This window comes from Myodes glareolus, chromosome 8, assembly GCF_982192425.1.
Source record: "Myodes glareolus chromosome 8, mMyoGla1.1, whole genome shotgun sequence".
Lineage (NCBI taxonomy): Eukaryota > Metazoa > Chordata > Mammalia > Rodentia > Cricetidae > Myodes > Myodes glareolus.
The window spans coordinates 20,527,650-20,545,004 of NC_142033.1; the positions used below are offsets into that span (position 1 = coordinate 20,527,650).

Here is a 17,355-nt window from a genome sequence, read left to right on the forward strand (position 1 = left end):
CTATCAACTGTGAGTCTAACAACCCAATTGTTCATGTTCTATTTTGCTAGGTTCATGTGTAGGAGGAGGCTATTGTCTATCTGCTTCCCAGGGGTTCAGTCAATAGAGTTTTTAGGTGCATTTCCAAGCTATTTAAGAAATTATATGTATACAAATATGTTAATCAAAATACTTATGCAAATTTCTTAAAAAATGATATCAATAAAATAATTATAAGCTGTACAATTAATGTATCTGGGGTTCTGTGTTGAGAAGAATTTTTTCTTTTTTTTCTTTTTTTTTATTAAAAACTTCCACCTCCTCCCCTTTTCCCACTTCCCTCCCATTCTCTTCCCCCACTCTCCCACCCCCTCCTTCTCCAGGCCAAAGAGCAGTCAGGGTTCCCTAACCTATGGCACCGTTCAAGGTCTTCCCCGCTCCCCCCAGGTCCAGGAAGGTGAACATCCAAACAGACAAGGATCCCACAAAGTCTGTCCATGCAGTAGAATCAAAGCCCAGCGCCATTGTCCTTGGCTTCTCAGTAAGCCTCCACCGTCAGCCACATTCAGAGAGTCTGGTTTGAATACATGCTCCATCAGTCCCATTCCAACTGGTCTTGAAGATCTCCCATTAGATCTGTCTCACCGTCTCAGTGGGTGAACGCACCCCTCGCAGTCCTGACTTCCTTGCTCATGTTCTCCCTCTTTCTGCTCCTCATAAGGACCTTGGGAGCTCAGTCCAGTGCTCCAATGTGGATCAATGTCTCTATCTCCATCTATCATCAGATGAAGGTTCTATGGTAATATGCAAGATATTCATCAGTGTGGCTATAGGACAAGGCCAGTTCAGGTACCCTGTCCTCTGCTGCTCAAGGAACAAGCTGGGTACATCTCCTTGGACACCTGGGAACCCCTCTCGAGTCAAGTCTCTTGCCAACCCTAAAATGGCTCCCTTAATTAAGATATTTACTTCCCTGCTCCCACATCTACCCCTCCTTCATCCCAACCATCCCATTCCCTCAAGCCCTCCCCATCCAACCCTTCTCCCTTCTCTATTGCCATTTCCCCTTATCCCCATCTCACCCCCACCCCCGTGCTCCCAACCCCTGCAGTTTGTCAACTTCCAGTATCCAGGAGGACAACTATATGTTTTTCTTTAGGTGTTCATCTTCTTATTTAGCTTCTCTAAGATCATGAATTATAGGCTCAATGTCCTTTATTTATGGCTAGAATCCACTTATGAGTGAGTACATACCATGTTCCTCTTTTTGGGTCTGGGTTACCTCACGAATAAAGAAATTGAATAGGATACCAGAAAATGGAAGGATCGCCCTTGCTCTTCGATTGGGAGGATCAATGAAGTAAAAATGGCAATTCTACCAAAAGGAACCTATGGATTCAATGCAATCCCCATCAAAATCCCAACAAAATTCTTCACAGACCTTGAGAGAACAATAATCAAACTTATATGGGAAAACAAAAACTAAGGATAGCCAAAACAATCCTATACAATAAAAGTACTTCCGGAGGCATTATCATCCCTGACTTCAAAACTCTATTACAGAGCTACAGTAATGAAAACAGCTTGATATTGGCACAAAAACAGGGATATTGACCAATGGAATCGAATCAAAGACCCAGATATTGATCCACAAACCTATGAACACCCGATTTTCAACAAAGGAACTAAAATTATACAATAGAAGAAAGAAAGCATCTTTAACAAATGGTGTTGGCATAACTGGATGTCAACCTGTAGAAGTATGAAAGTAGATCCATTTCTATCACCATGCAAAAACTCAAGTCCAAATGGATTAAGAGAAGAATTTCTGACTAACCTCTTGCTAATCAATGTTCTTGCTACTATTCAAATATCTTAGAAACAGAACAGTTATGCAAACAGGACATTGCCTCCTAAATTTGATTCATTACAAAAACATTTGTCATTAAACATTGACATGCAACTATGCATAATTAATATTTGCTTTTACTGTCTCCCTTAGATCAGAAGTTCAATGTGGTCATTTAGTGCATTTGCCGTGATCAACTCCAGTTATATTTTAACTCAAGGCTTTTTCTCCTTAGATATATGGATAAGTGATGACACAGGGGACACACTGTGAACAAAAGTGTTTGTTATCTCAGCATGACTCTAAAGTGGATGTCTGTTCTGCTGTTCCTGTAGATGAGTTACTATTTTATACCTGGGAACTGTGGGAAGGTGTTAGTATGGCCAATGGACTTCAGTCATTTGATGAATTTAAAGGCAATACTGGATGAACTTGTACAGAGGGGTCATGAAGTGACAGTTCTGAGAACTTCAGCTTCCATCTTTCTTGATCCCCAAAAATCACCTGGTCTGAAGTTTGAGAGCTTTTCTATGTCTGTCAGTAAAGATGATCTTGATAAGGTTTTCACTATGTTTGTGGATGTATGGATTCATGAGATACCAAGAGATTTATGTTTACCATTCTCTCCTTTGCTAAAAAACGTGGCTAATGAATTATCTGATACCTATCTAAGGCTTTGCAAAGACACAGTTTCAAACAAACAACTTATGACAAAACTACAGAGATCCAAGTTTGATGTCCTTTTCTCAGATGCCATTGCTCCCTGTCGGGAGCTGATAGCTGAACTTCTCCAGATCCCTTTTCTGTTTAGTCTTTGCTTCTCTCCTGGCCATAAAATGGAAAAGTACAGTGGGAGATTTCTGGTTCCTCCCTCTTATGTACCTATAATTTTGTCCAGACTAGGTGGTCAAATGAATTTCATGGAGAGGGTAAAAAATGTGATGTGTATGCTGTATTTTGACTTTTGGTTCCAGACATTTAATGAGAAGAAATGGAGTCAGTTTTACAGTGAAACTTTGGGTAAGTTATGATTCCTATCAGTAGCTCAGTTACCTAAATTTCACAATTATTTAAATCTATAGTTATGTCCATGAAATGCAAAGTGAAGTTGCCTTTTGTAGGTGATCAAATGTAATATGATATTAGTTACCAGATGCATTGTAAAAGCTCATATTATTGATCAAAGAAAAGCAGGTATCAGACCTGATACAGGACATTCTGCTGAGATATAGAGCTGAAGAAGCAAGTAGACTTTTCCTAAGCGATTCTTAACTCGTTTTGCTGTAATTTTTAATCTATTTTAATAAGTCACTAGCTAATAAACAAATCATAATTAATGTATATTAAGGAATGAAATATTTTACAGTTTCCCTATGTATATAACATTGAAGAAATTATTTTCTCTTACATAGGCAACTATCTTTATTTAAAACTAAACTATGGAATCTGAGAACATAACCAAAAGGTTAAGAGTTTTTTTCTGTTCATTTTGAGTACCTGAGTTCTGTTCCTAGCACCCACCAAGGTTCAGTGTCTTAAAATTGCCTGTAAGTTCTTGTAAAAATGTTGGCGGTTCCTGAGCGGCCTGCCCAAGATTCCCGGGAGGTCCCGCATCCCAGGAGAGATGGCTGGGAGCAGGTTCTGGGAGCAGCCAGTCCTGAGCGGCCTGTAGCAGGCAGTGGACTCTGGGTGCTGCAGCAGGCAGACACATGGCAGGAGGGCAGGTGACAGAGACTGGATAGACACCACATGTAGAGTGAGATTGAAATATTTATTCAGGGGGTTATGGAGGAGAAAGGGAGGGAGCAGAGAGAGAAAGGGAGAGGGAGAAGGAGAGGGAGAGAAAGAGACAAAAAGACAGAGAGAAAGAGAGATACAGAGAAGGGCCCAAGAGAGAGAGATGCTGGCGCACCAAGAGGAGACAGAAAGAGTGAGTCCAAGATGGCAGGGCAGGGTTGGGGGGGGAGTCACCGGAAGTGGGCGTGGCTTGCCGCCGTAAAGTGTCAAAAGAATATCAAGTTCCACTTCAAGGGACCTGCTGCCCTTTTATGGTATCTGCCCATTCCTGAACAAACAGTATATAAATTCACACAGACACACATATACATAAATAAAAATATAAATTGTAAAATATTTTCTCTGTATCGGCTAAAGGATTCCTTTACTCTTGAAAGAAACTGTATTAGTTCACAGGCTTAAAAGTAGAACAGGGGTTTCAATCAACACTATATTTTTTATTGTGTACTTGCCTAATATTCATTGTTTAAACACTGCAGAACCATGGATACTCACATACCCGGTCTGTATTTTTGAAGTCCTGCTTTTTTCCTCTTAAAAAATATTTCATAAGTAATACTGGCAAAAATTTCTATTCTTATAATTTCTGAAAATATTGTGATTTTTCATAAGAAAATATTGTTAAATTTCTTAATAAGAAATAAAGGTAGACACACTAACCAGAAATTCAGCAATTCATAAACTATACAGCTCCTTCAGCAAAACAAGGAAGAAGGAATGGCTACAAACTACAAGGACACTGGGGAAATCTGGCCATGGTCTTTTGGACCTGGAATATGTGTTTATATTTGTACTGTTTCTTTTAAAGATGTAGAGAGGAGTAAAATGTTTGCTCATTAAATAGTGGCTTAGAGAGTTATTTCAATATCTATTTATTATTTCAAGTTAGTGTGGAAACATTAGTTAATTCTTACAGTTTGCTTAAAAAAATAAACCCAAACTGACATTTATGCATATTGTGTGGGCAACAAATCAATTACACTGCATATTATGTTGCATATCAATAAACACTGTTTTTAAATTCACATGCTATATATATCAAGCATATATTCCTCCATCATTTAAGGAAATATATTTTATATTCAAATGACAATCATTCAACTTTTCTCCTTCTCACTTGCTCATATCCTCCTTCTAGGAAGGCCCACTACCTTAACTGAGACAATAGGCAAAGCAGAAACATGGCTCATTAGATTCTACTGGGATTTGGAGTTTCCTCGCCCAACCTTACCAAATGTTGACTATGTTGGAGGACTCCACTGCAAACTTGCTAAACCCTTGCAGAAGGTAAATACATTCTTTAGATCTCTTTTTTTTATTTGATTTTTTTTCTGGTGAAAATGATTCTACAGCTTTCATTAGATTTTCCTCCCAGGGATAGAAATATATAGGAATTAGACTTAAGCATCCTCCTAACTAGGAGGTGAATAAATTCAGGAAAGACTGTGATAGACCTGGTAAATATTCCTATCAGTGAATTAAATTTGGTCAGTTAGGAGACTTAGGTGGTTAGCAATTGGGTAAAGTCCTTAGCAATTAATATGAGGGTGTAAGTTTGAATCACAACACCCAGGAAAAAGTTTGGTGACCCACACAGTACAATGACATTAACACTGAGGTGGCAGAAACAGGTTGATACTGGGAGCTTGCTGGGCACTAGTCTGTTAAAAAATGTTGGGATTTGTGTTCAATGTGAGACAATCTCAAAGCCTATGCTGAAGATTGAGAGAGGAAGACATTAGATTTTAACTTTTGGCATCTATGTGCTAAACAAAGACAAGGCACCTCCCCAGAAACCCTAATACACACACGTATATACCCACACATATAAGCACACACATGGGCACAGACACATAAGCACACATACACATGAACACAGACACATAAGCACACATAGATGTACATACATGTATACACAAACACATGTGCACACAATCACACACACACATAAACACATGTCAAAAGACAGAGAAATTAAGTCAGTTAAACTCATCAGTCATAAACTGCTCATCACCAAAAGCTATGATAATCATATATCTGAAGTAATTGTTTGATATCTGAACAAGCAGCATAGACATAGTTTTTCTCCAACCAGTAAATTTTGGATATCAGTTCTGAAAATATTCTTTTCATACACAATATCAGAAAATTATTATATGTTCTATGTTTATCTTGCAGTTATGATCGTTTCACAAAGAATCAAAACATTCTATTAATCATAGTAGGATGTTTGTGAAAACCATCACATATATACATACTATTACATAAATGTTATTTCATCAAACACTAGTTAATAATATTAAATCAGCCATTATAGAAGAAAAATAAAATAGCAAAAAAAAAAATACTTTCCTGTGGGAAGTTTGTAAATGAAGTGACAATTTTTGAATGCTTTATAAAATATGCTTGCACTCCTGAATTTTAATTTTGCCAGAGGAAAATAGGTGTTGGACAATTTATGAGTACATTTTGCATGGATGCCTGCGAAGTTCAAAATCTTTGATTGCCATGCTTGTCTTCTATATGTTTTAAAGCCACTATACTACATATTCTTATAAACACTTCAATTTTTATTCTCCTAGTTTGTTTCATAAAGTTTTCTTAAGTGGTTATTCTACAACTGTATTTTCTTATGAAATAAACTTTCTTCACAGGAAATGGAAGACTTTGTCCAGATCTCTGAAGAGTACGGTGTCGTGGTGTTTTCTCTGGGGTCAATGGTCAGCAACATGTCAGAAGACAAAGTCAATACAATCGCATGGGCCCTTGCCCAGATTCCATAAAAGGTGAGGGAAAGCATTCCATGGGAGGTGGCTCTATATTAAGCCTGCGAATGTCCTTGAAAAGTCTGATTATAGAAATGGTTGTGTGAAAGGTAGAGTTTTAAGGAATCTCTAATTTCCCTTAGTCAAATTTAAAAAATTATATTCACAACAGATGTTTCAATACTGCAGAAGGTGTTCTTTACTGAGAGTGACTTGGATATAAACACGATGATCAAAGTGAGAACATTCTGAAATGCTGGCATGATGATGACATTGCTATCAAGAGTATGTAGACATAGCCAAATTCTTCAGAGTCAGTTTTTCTATTTGTTGATTACTTAAAGTCACTACAAACATTAGATTTTCAGGGGTGAGTTAATTTGTATCTAGCATTTCTACCAGAATAACAGTAAGCAGGGGTTGAAAAAGTTTGAAATACATCATGACTCTGCATCCTAATTTTGGAATAGACCTGTTCAGTGTGCAGTTGAGAGGACCAATTAAAGGAATGTTGTCTGAGGCTCACTAACCGTCAATCAAAGTACATTTTTTGGCTAATTGAGAGAAAATGCAATAAAAGAAAAAAAATCTATTTTTTGGTTGACCTGCCAGTTTTTGTAGGAGAAATATCCAAGGAAAATGTAGAGACAGGTGCTTCCGTCACAGTGATGTCTGCATCATAAAAGATGAAACTCACCACTCTGCTCTTAACCAGTCAGAGTGAAAGTCCTACCAATCAAGGAAGATATAGGAAAGTAAGAAAGGAACCAAAGGAACATAAGGTAAAAAAAAATAAAGTTTCAGATCACTCACTTCATAAAGCATACTGAAAAGTAATTTTCTATGGACTAAATTTGAAAGTTTATGAATATTTTTAAGTTTGGTAGTGGAACAACCTCTGTTTAATCATCTGCATTAATTTTTTGATGTCATCCCACAGTTTGTGTTATCAGTCACATAGCAAATTCATGTTAGCCATGTGGCTAATGCTCGATTTTATGAGATCTGTCTGAGAATTTCAACATTAGCACCTATCGTAGGATTCAGCTTGAGACTGGTTGTTCTGTCACAGAACATCCATGAATATTTGGAGTACACATCTGGTTTTGAAAGAACCTTTTTAGGGGCACCGAGTAGAAAGGATAGAGAGGGGCTGATTTAGGGAAGATTGATGTGAAAGACCCCCGATTTGGGGAGACTCTCACTCGAGCCTCGGGAAGACGCGAACCCCCCCCCCAGTAACTCACAAGAGACCGTCCTTGCTGCAATCACACGAGGTTTAATGACAAGACGACAAGAAGGGGACCAGTGCACTGGGGCCAGGACTCATAACCCACGCAGGGGAATAGTTCGACCTTGAGTGACCGGGAGAAGTAGTTTTTATAGGAAGAAACCACACAGCCCAGTAACCCGAAAGTGGGGCAGGGAGGATGTCACAGAAAATTCCGAAAATTTCAGTGATGATTGCAAAGGGGCAACTCCCTGCCTCCCAAGATCATTAATCAGCTAATTCCTATTCCAGTGATAATTACTAGGGGGTGATAATGACTAGGGGGAATCTCTCTGTCTCTCAAGATTATTCTCAACATTACAATCTACCTTTATCTTCAGCTAGTTCCTGGAACCCTGGAACTGGCTAATCCTTGATTTCTGATTCTTCTCTTCCTGCTAGATTTTTGGCTCTATTTTCCTGTTAGGGGGATCTGGATTTATCCAGGTCTTTCATCTGTAGGTAGATGAATGTGACAAAAGGTTTTTATCTGACCTCCCATAGAAGTGAAGAAAAAGTAAATGTCAGTTTCACTTTCTTTGATCACCTTCATCATTTAGATGGCAGATGGAGACCCAATGTGCAGACATGTTCTGAGCATATTAGTCTGCATAAATTGTTAGGGCCTGTGGGTCCCAACATAGACAAATATTTTCCCTAACTGGACTGGAACGAAGGCACAAGGAATAATCAGACACAACTTATATGGTCATCATGGAAGGACATCTCAGGCTTCTTCCCATCCTGAAGATTTACCTGAGTAAATTATATCAAAATTCTCTTAATTCCCCCCTCAATTAAGTTGGGATGCCTTATTAATATTCTCTTTCTGAAATGAGCAGCTAGGGACAACACAGGTAACTAAGTCATCAGCTTTAGCAAACACCTCTCCCCAGGTGATCTACATTTATAACAAAGAGAAGGATTAGCACATCCTGGCTATTGTTGAGGGTACTGACAGGCTTTCTGCAGGTCTATGTGACCTTCTCAGATGGGCCTGTGGCTTCAGAGCTTGGCTGCCACACAAATATAGAAATATGGGCCTACAATCCATTCTCTCTTATTAAATTTAATAACCCCTGTGTTTTTGCAACAGGACAGATGGGTTGCGCCTGGCTTGGGCAAAGTTTTCTTCCTATTACCCAAATATTTCCATCTTTGGAAAGCGGTTTTTGTGAGATTTCCTATCTTAGGCATCTGGGGAGGAGAAGCCTTAAACCTGTCATTGACTGCCGACCTCTGTAAAGAGAAGAGATTAGTGGAGAGAAATATACTTTTCAGGCCTTGGGTATCATAGCCAATATCTTTTGTTTAGATATATCATAATATTTTATGAATAATTATGCTCCCAAAGGCTATAGTCTCCTATTTTAGAGGAGAGTAGAATCACCTGAGTTGAAAATGTTTCTTCCACTGGTTCAGAGCATCACTTTGATCTAGCATTCTCAGCATACGCATCAACTCTCAACATTTACTGCCACAGCCTCTCTTTCAGCAACTGCCAATAGCACCAAGTGACAATCTTGATTTTTCCACATTATCGATCAATACCGTATTTTCAATTTTTTGTATCATAATTTTATATTTAGCCGGTCAGTACCAGCTCTCCAATTATCATAATTTCATATTTAGTTGGTCAGTACCAACTCTCCAATTAGCCATAATTTTATATTCTTTTCAATAATTTTATATTCTTTTTGGTCATTACCGGTGTATTTAGCACCACTGGTCAGTACCAGTTCTTTTCTATCACCTTATATGTAGTTGTAGATAACAGGTCATTACCATTAAGAGTATAATACCATTTTCTGTTATTAAATCCCATTTTCAGTCTCTATGCAGTTGTAAAACCCTTAGTCTACCCCCTTGTTATGTGAAGAGTGGTTTTAGTCATTCTTTATTTTGAGTCTTTCTTTAGGTTTAATATTTTATTTAAAATGAGCTCTGTGTCCCATAAGCCGAGAATACTCAAATGTACAGTTTGTAACTTAGTTTTAAAGCAACAGCCTGCTGCAGACACCACAGTCAGTTCATTTCAGCAGGATCTCTTTGTCTGAAGACTTTCTGCAGCAATGGGAGTTGGAACTGCAGGTCTGTACCATACCCTCTGTGGGCTGGATTACCGGTTCCTCCTGGAGCTCTTCTTATTTTGTTTCTCCTGCTGGGCGGTTGTCAACTGAGCTGTCCTCAGGTCGGTTATCCTTCTGCTGAATGCACTGAATCAGTTGCTCTGGAAGCCATCTGGCTTGATTTTCATCCTGTGAGAAAACACAGACATGCCCTTGTTCCCATATTAGGATGGGATTGGGTCCTTTCCATATTCCAGTGTAAGGATCCTTCTACCTTGCTTTAGAAAATGTGGTTTTGTAGCATTATGCCACAATCTGTCCACAACTGATTGCTCATGGACATCTGTATTTAGAAAGTGTAGCATAAACAATGCATGATTTAAGGCATTGTGTGGTGTCTGAGGACACAATTCCATTGTCTTTATTTTTTGGAGTTGTATTTTTAAGAAGCTATGTGTACACTCCACAATTCCTTGTCTTTGAGGATTATAAGGGATACCAGTCTTATGAACAATATTCCATTGAGGACAAAATTTTTGAAAAGCTTTTTTAATATAACTGGACCCATTGTCCGTCTTTATTACCTTTGGGGTTCCCATGCATGAAAAGCATTTTAAGCAATGAGTTATTACATGTTTGGTGGCATTGCCAGTTTGTGCTCTGGCCATCATGAATCCTGTGAAGCTGCAGGGCGATTGGTAATGAAAAAGTCCCCAGACTATCTTGATACAAAATATATAGCTTTAATAAACAGAAGTAAGACTTACAACAGCTTACACCAGAATGCAAACAATCCGTCCGGATGCAGGAGCCAGGCGAAAAGAGAGCTAGCAGAGCACACTTGCTAGGTTTATAGGCAGGCTTTTGCCTGAGGGCAGCATGCCCCCAAAACAGAATATGATTGGCTGAACTCCCTTATCAATCCTGAATAAATATCAATTGTCACATGCACATATCTCAATTTTCCAAACTCAGTAATGTGAGTTACATCCATTTGCCATATATGGTTAGGAAACAGTCCTTGGGGATTTACCCCCAAATGAGGCACAGGTAGATATTGTGGGCATCTTTCACATTGTTTAACATTTTGACGAGCAGCTTCTCTGGTCAGCTTAAATTGCGTTTTTAAACTTAAGCTGTTTTGATGGTGCAAAGTATGTGACTGCTGTGTAAGTTCAACCTGTGATACAGCAATTATTTTTGTAAGTTCGTAAGCTAGAGCAGTATCTTCAGAGAAAAGGACCAGGAAGTCTTGAATATACTCTGATATGTCCCACAAAACATGGTAACTTTTTACATTGTATGGCTTTCTGAATCTGCTGAAACAATATCTTAACTTGCTCATTGTTAGTTCCTTTATATGGCACTGTTTCCAAGATTTGCAATGCATCATAAATATACTGACTATCAGTATATGGATTAAAAGCCTTATTACCAAAATTCTTTAAATATTCTCTAAATATTAGAGCTACAGTCCACAGCTCCACTGTTTGAGCTGAAGCTAGTTCTGTCTGTACCATGTGTCCTTCACCATTGACTAAATAAGCACCTTTTCCATTAGAAGAGCCATCAGTGAAAATCAACAAAGCATCCTTTAAGGGATTCTTTGCTACTATTTTAGGAGAAATGAATGAATGCTGTTGAGTAAACTGCAGTAACTGGTCAGCTGGGAAAAGATTATTAATCTGATCTTGAAATTGAACAAATGCAATTACCCATGAATCACGATTTTGAAATAACCATTCAATTTGCTGCTTAGCATAAGGAACATTGATTACAGCTGGTTCTTCATCAAAATATTTCCTAGATTTCATTTTTCTCTTCTGTGCTAAACATACAACTGCTTCAAAATAAGGATTTAATACTTTCACTTGTGATACAGGCAGATACAGCCACAGAAGTGGTCCATTCTGCCATAAGACTACTGTAGGAGCCAGTCTTGTAGGCAAAATACATGCCTGCCATGTTTTGCTGTAATCAATGTAGTGCACCTGTTGTTCCTGTATAGCCCCCTCTATCTGTGAGAGAGTCTATCTGGCAGCTTCTGAAAGCTGCCTGCTAGAATTTGAATCACTGTCTCTTTTAAGGATTTCATTTAGAGGCTCGAAGTCTCCTGTAGGAAACCTTAAATAAGGCATTAGCCATTGTATATTTCCTAACAACCTTTGACAGTCATTAAGAGTTTTTAAGTCATCCTTCCTAATTTATATCTTCTGAGAATTAATTTCTTTGGGATATAACAACAGATATTGAAAAGGTGGGTGCTTCTGTAATTTCTCAGGAGCAATAATTAACCCTGCATGGCTTAGGCTCTGTTGTAACAATTCATATGTCTCTAGTAAAGTAACCTCATCTCTATGAGCCAGCAGAATATCATCCATGTAATGAATAACATAGACCTGTGGAAATTGATTTCTAACTTTTTTTGAATAGCTTGAGCTAGAAATTCCTGGCATAAAGTAGCACTATGTAACATGCACTGGGAAAAAACATTCCTCATTGGCTTGAAAGACCTGAATAAATCCAGATCCCCCTAGCAGGAAAACATAGAGCCAAAAATCTTAAGTAGGGAGGGAAGAATCAGAAATCTAGGATTAGCCGGTTCAGTGCTTCGATAAGGTTAGATTGTACTCTTGAAAATAATCTTGAGAAACAGGGAGTTTCCCCCTAGTAATTATTATTGGTATTTTTGGAATACCAAGTTTCAGGAACCAGCTGATTATGACCTTGAGAGTGATCTTGAGAGGCAGGGAGTTGCTCCTTGTCACTGGTATTTTCTGAATTTTCTGTGACACCCTCCCTGCCCCTTTCGGATTACTGGGCTATGGTTTCTTCCTATAAAAACCCCTTCTCCTGGTCACTCAGGGTCGAACTCTTCCCACGCACGCACGCGTGGATTATGAGTCTCAGCCCTAGTGCACTCGTTCCCATCTTGTCATTAAACCTCGTGTGATTGCAGCAGGTACAGTCTCTCGTGAGTTACTGCAGGGGTCACATCATCCCGAGGCTTGAGTGAGAGTCTCCCCACACCAGGGATCTTTCAGGCTCTCTGAAATTAACTGAAGGAATACTAAAAGCAAATCCTTGACAATCTTGCAACACTAAAGGAATTGTATAAAAACAATCTTTCAAGTCTAAGATAATTTTATGTGTGCCCTTTGGCATGGCTACTGGAGACAGCAGCCCTGGTTGTAATGCTCCCACTGGCTGCATGGTTGCATTAAACTCTCTTGAATCCTAAATTAATCTCCACTTTCCTGATTTCTTTTTAATAACAAGAATTGGCGAGTTCCATGGAGAATTAGGTGGTGAAATATGTCCACTGTCCAGCTGTTCCTACACTAACTTGTGTTAGAGACCCTTGACTCACTCATACAGGCTCATCACTTTTCCATATTATTGGTTCTGCATGGAGTGCAGGTCTTTCAGTGACTTCTCCTAAAAATACCCTAATCCTGCTCTAGGGGGTCTACTGTCTGGTATGAAAGAATTATCCTTTCCCGTATTATCCTTGCCTAGACCTTGATTAGGTAATAATCCTAGTTGAAACATCTGATTAGTAACAGCCATGCTGGAAGAATATAAATATACTCCCATTCTAGACATAATATCTCTGCCCCATATGTTCACAGGTAAATAAGGAATAATATATGGCTTAAAAGTTTCTTCATGGCCTTCCTCATCTTTCCAATGCAATTTATTACTACTCTGTTCAGGATTTCTAGTCTGACCAATTCCTTATAACTGTGTAATAGTCTTCATTTTTGACCACTTAGAAGGCCGCTGACAGGCAGTTATAACTGAAATATTCATACCAGTATCCAGGAGGTCAGAAAACCTCTTTCCATTTATAAACAAAGTGAGTTCTGGTCTCTGAGGACCTATGGTCTGTACCCAATAGCATCAGATGAACCAAATCCATCTTCTCTCTTTTCTTTTTAAGACCTCAACATAAAACCAACAATACTTAACCTCATAGAAGAAAAATTTAGAATTAACATTTGAATATATTGGTACAACTCTAACATAGCCTCAGTGGCATACATATTGAGAGTAACAATTAATAAATGAGATCTCTTGAACTGAGAAGCTTCTTTATAGCAAAGGATATAGTCCACAAGACATAATTTCAAGCTACAAAATTGGAAAATATCTTTATTAATTACTAACCCATTTTAAAAACATACAAAGAACTTGGGAAATTAGTCATCAAAAGAACAAATAATCCAGTAAAAATATATGCAACAGACTTAAACCGAATACTTTTAATATATGAACTTAAAATGACTGAAAGGCATTTAAAAAATGTTTAAATATAACATCGTTAACCATTGGAAAAATGTAAGTCAGAACAACTCTGAGACTCCATTTTATCCCTGCAGAAATGACCAAGATCAAAAACATTGCTCATAACTTATGCTAAGAGAAACTCCTCAATTGCTGGTGAAAGTGCAAACTTTCACAGCAGCTTTGGATCCTAGTGTGTCAAATTCTCAGAAAATTAGGTAACAAACTATTTTAAAGCTCAGTTATACCTCTTTTGGGCCTATATACAAAAGATATTCAACCATACCACAAGGACATGTGCTCAACTATGTTCATAGCAGTATCATTTTTATCATACACAGAATCTGAAAACAACCCAATGTATCGCTTCTACATATCTGATAAATGAGATAGTCATAAATACCATAAAATATTTTTGAGTAATTCTAATCACATAAATTGAAAAACCTGTATAATAAGAACTTTAAATCTTTGAGGAAAGAAATTTAAGCCATCAGAAAATTGAAAGATCTCCTATTCTCTTGTAAAGATAGCATCAACATAGTAAAATTGACAATCTTATTGAAATCAATCTATAGATTTAATGTAAATGCCCATTAAACTTATAACAAAATTCTTCACAGACTTCGAAAAAACAATCCTCAACTTTATGAGAAAAGACAAAAATGCAGGATAGCCTAAACAATCTTAAAATCTTGTACAATCAAGGAACTTTTGAATGCCTCACAATCTCTGACTTTAAACTTTACTACAGAACCATAGTACTGATATCAATCAGCCTTGGATACGAATTTATCTGCCTACAAACAGTAGCTTTTGACAAAGAAACAAAATTGTTAATGATAGGGGAGTTCAGCCAATCACATTCTGTTCGTGCTGTCACCCTTTGTCAAAAGTTTACCTATAAACCTGGCGAGTGCGCTTCTCCTATCCCTCTCTCTCTCTCTCTCTCTCTCGCCTGGCTCCTGCTTATGGAGGGATCATTGGGATTCTGGTGTAAGTCTTCCTTCTGTTTATTAAAGCTGTGTATTTTGTATTAAGCTTGTCTGGCAGATCTTTTATTACCGATCACACCGCGCCCCATCATGTTAAATGGAAAAGAAGCATTTTAATCTGCTTATCTAGGAGGCTACCTTAATTTAAACCTGTCTTTTTTCTTTTAGTTGAAGCTGTGCTGCACAGCAGAGGGTAGGACACAGGTTCAATTTGTTAGACTGCCGTCGGGAGCTCTGGTGGGCAGATTTTTAACTATCTTTTTTATTTTTACTTGTAAATCATAAAATTAGGAAAATTTCTGAATCCTCTCCTCTATTCTAAAGACTATGTGAGGTTAAATTTGGTCTGTAAACTTACTCTTGCTCCTGCTTGCCTTTTACCTGCAAGTGGGTTAGATTAGCTGGCTACTGTGCCCACGTGGCACCTCAATCTCAGTGATAACTTGGTGATTCTTAGGTCAAAGGTCATTTTTCCTTCACCTTTCCTGCTCATTTAGCAAGCTATAAAAGTTGCAGTTCTGCATCTATCATGCTTATAGATTCTCAATAACTCTGCCATTGTTCCTGCTCCAATCGCATTCCCTTTAGTTACCAACATATATAACTGAAAACTTTTTTCTTATTCCATATTTTTTATATTTACAAGTTTTACTCCCGATATTATTGTTCCATTTTGTTATCTAAGCACATATTATTCATATATCCATTGATTTTTTTTTCGTGACTTTCTCATGTCTGGTCATTTTTTCCTTGCTTTTTGGGGTGTGCGGATCAGCCTCGCATTCTTCTCTGTCCTTTGTCCTGTTTTTCTTGAGCTTCAACGGTCAGCATTTACAGTCTCTCTTGTCTTGTCCTTTTTTTTTGGTTTCTCACGGAGTTCAGTGGTCAGTACCATATTGTCTTCCGTCTCAGGGTTCAGTGGTCAGCACCACATTGCCTTTTGTCTTGGGGTTTAGTGATCAACCCCACATTGAGCACCATTATGTTAGGGCCCGTGGGTCCCAACATAGAAAACTATTTTCCCTAACTGAACTGGAACAGAGGTGCAAGGAATAATCAGACACAGTTTACATGGTCATAACTGAAGGGCATCTCAGGCTTCTCCCCATCTTGAAGATCTACATAAACTCTCTCAATCTCTGCCTCAACTGAGGTGGGATACCTCATTAAAATTCTCTACCCAGAATGAGCTGCTAGGGACAGCACCTGCAGTTAAGTCATCACCTTCATCAAACACCTGGTTTTCTACATTTATAACCCCAGGTGATCTACATTTATAACAAAAGAGAAGGATTAGCACATCCTGGCTATTGTTGAGGATACTGACTGGCTGTCTGCAGGTCTATGTGACCACCTGAGGGGGGCCTATGGTTTCAGAGCTTGGCTGCCACACCAATATAAAAATATGGACCTACAATAAATAACATTAAAAAGAACAAAAGTCTTTGAGGGAGAAGGTAACGCAGCAAGTTGAATGCTTTATTTTAAAACCTAAACTGTCCCTGCTCCAGGAGTAGTGAGATCTGGGGCAATGGGACTGAAAATGAGGCAGGATAAAGTATTAGGCTGTAGTCAACTTTATTCAGAGAATCAGACAATGTATACGCTGAAGGTTAAGAAAGGTCTTATGAGCAAAACACACATGAGTTAAAGCTGTATACAATCATAATGAGAAGTCCTGTGTGGAAAAAAAACATATTTTTCCACTGAGGCACACAAAGAGCAGTCTATACATTATCTGGATAACAGCAGCAAGCAGTGAAAGACCCCCAATATTGGAAGCCTCTCACTCAAGCCTCGGGATAACGCCACGCCTCCCCCCCCCCCCCCCCCCAGTAACTCCCGAGAGACCATCCTTGCTGCAATCACACAAGGTTTAATGACAAGTCCACAAGCCGGAAACCAGTGCACTGGGGCCGAGACTCATAAGCCATGCAGGGGAAGAGTTCGACACAGAGTGACTGGGAAAAGTAGTTTTCATAGGAAGAAACCACACAGCCCAGTAATCCGAAAGGGGGGCAGGGAGGGTATCACAGAAAATTCCGAAAATTCCAGTGATGATTACAAGGGGGCAACTCCCTGTCTCTCAAGATCATTCTCAAGGTCATAATCAGCTAGTTCCTTTTCTAAAAATACCAATGATAATTACTAGGGGGTGATAATGACTAGGGGGAATCTCCCTGTTTCTCAAGATTACTCTCAAGATTACAATCTACCTTTATCTTCAGCTAGTTCCTGAAACCCTGAAACTGGCTAATCCTTGATTTCTGATTCTTCTCTTCCTGCTAGATTTTTGGCTCTATTTTCCTGCTAGGGGGATCTGGATTTATCCAGGCCTTTCATC

At 38.5% G+C, this 17,355-nt stretch overlaps 1 pseudogene across 1 annotated transcript in view; it reads left to right on the forward strand.

Annotated features, from left to right (window-relative positions):
* The first annotated feature begins 2,144 nt into the window (after positions 1 to 2,144).
* LOC125397682 (UDP-glucuronosyltransferase 2B17-like) overlaps positions 2,145 to 17,355 on the forward strand; it is a 31,321-nt pseudogene continuing 16,110 nt past the window's right edge. Inside the window, exons 1-3 of the transcript XR_015738545.1 lie at positions 2,145 to 2,848; positions 4,764 to 4,912; positions 6,280 to 6,411. The product of XR_015738545.1 is annotated as a UDP-glucuronosyltransferase 2B17-like (transcript). The remainder of the gene's footprint in view (positions 2,849 to 4,763; positions 4,913 to 6,279; positions 6,412 to 17,355) is intronic.